Source organism: Octodon degus, unplaced genomic scaffold (genome assembly GCF_000260255.1).
Source record: "Octodon degus isolate 3935 unplaced genomic scaffold, OctDeg1.0 scaffold00184, whole genome shotgun sequence".
In the NCBI taxonomy this organism is placed as follows: Eukaryota; Metazoa; Chordata; class Mammalia; order Rodentia; family Octodontidae; genus Octodon; species Octodon degus.
In genome coordinates, this window is record NW_004524760.1 from 3,724,060 (window position 1) to 3,725,893 (window position 1,834).

At 41.4% G+C, this 1,834-nt stretch overlaps 1 pseudogene; it reads left to right on the forward strand.

Annotated features, from left to right (window-relative positions):
• The first annotated feature begins 631 nt into the window (after positions 1-631).
• LOC101564930 lies at positions 632-1,772 on the forward strand (annotated as a pseudogene).
• The last annotated feature ends 62 nt before the right edge of the window (positions 1,773-1,834 follow it).

A 1,834-nucleotide genomic window follows, 5' to 3' on the forward strand; every position in this document is an offset into this window, starting at 1 on the left:
TTTCAGCATTATGTCGAGGTCTTGCATGTGCTATCAAGCACTATAACACCAATACAAATACTCAGCCCTGTGCCTTAGTGTTTATGTATCTATTTTAACCTCTTCCATAAATGGATGCTCTTTTTCCTAATATAAGGTCAGAGACTTATATCCACTGTGTATGTAAAATACCACATCATTTTAATAAAAGGTGGACTTTGCTTGAGTTGCTGCAGATATCTGAGCCACTGTGTCTTTGAAGTTACTGGTTTTGGGGCTGGGGAGACAGCTCAGTAGGATAAGTGCTTGCCTGGCACATGCAAGGGCCTGAGTTCAATCCCCAGTTCCACCAAAAAATTTAAAAAGCAACATATAAAGATACTGGTTTTGGCTTTGGTTCTTTTTGTCAGGCATGGGATTTTTTTAGGAGGGGAGGAGGAGGCTGGTTTTCTTTTTGATGTGTGTTTTTTGTTTTGTACTGGGAATCAAACTCAGGACCTCGTGCTTACCAGGAATGCAGTATGCCATGGAGCTATGTCCTGGGCCATTTAAAGTATTGTTAAACTGACTTTTTCAGATTCTTTTAGTTATGTGAGGAATGGTGAAATAATAACAAAATCAGTAAATGATATAATGGAAAATGTAGAAATGCATGAATGAAGTAAAATTACTTTGTACCACTGGATGTGAGGCAAGAGCATCAATCTATAGCATGAACCCTGAAGCCAACAAAGAGGTAAGAGGGCTGGATCCTAATCTGAGAAGTGCAGTTTCCACAGCAAGGTGTGCTCAAGATCCATTAGCTGAGCTAGTGAAAATTGAGCCGAAGAACATTGGAGTTGGAATGTATCAGCATGATGTACACGAGACTTTACTCAAGACAACTCTGGACAGTGTCGTAGAAGAATGCGTCAGCTTTGGAGGAGTTGATACTAGCATCTGTTCAGAAGTTTTGTTAAGGCATGTTGCTGGACTCAATGCCAACAGAGCCAAAATTGTTATTGAGTATAGAGAGAAAAATGGTCCCTTCATCCAGCGGGAACAGCTGAAGAAAGTGAAGGGGTTAGGTCCAAAATCCTTCCAGCAGGGTTCTGGCTTTATCAAAAGCAAGCAAGATTATATTCAAACACTCTGCAGTCATAAAACTGTATCTCCAAGCCACATTCAAGGAGTTGCAGTGACATCTCCAACAGGTGTTGAAGTCACAAATGAGAAGCAGGGCAGAAAGAAGGACAAAACCATAAGGGATGCTATACTGAGGTCAAATCCTTTGGACCAGACTTGTCTTCAACCGGAATCATAGAACATAGCAATGAGAGTTTTATCATTCATTGAAGGGACACTGTGTGAGACTGGAAAATCTAAAATGCGACAAAAAAATAAATTCATCTCTTGAAAAGGAAAGAATAGAGAAAGTTGCAGAAATATTAAAGACAACAGCAACACACTTCACAGGCCATCATAGGTGGTCTCAGCCAGCCTGAAAGCTTTGACTTTCAAACCGATTTTGATGAACTTGATTTCAAGAGAAGCATAGTATGCCTGGAAGACCTGCAGGTTGGTATGATTCTGACAGGCAACGTTGAAAATGCCTCTCTGTTTGGAATTGTTGTGGATATAGGAGTGGGGCGATCAGGGCTGCTTCCCATATGGAATGTAACAGAAGCAAAACTTTCTAAAACAAAGACGAGAAGGAGCCTTGGGCTGGGCCTGGAGAAAGAGGGGAAGTCCGAGTCCTGAACATAGACATCGCCCAGTCTAGGATTACTCTGGACCTTATTCAGGTGCTGTGAATGTCCTGCTGAAGGCCAGCTGCTGATTTTATCTCCCTATTTCTACAAATTGATGAGGATGA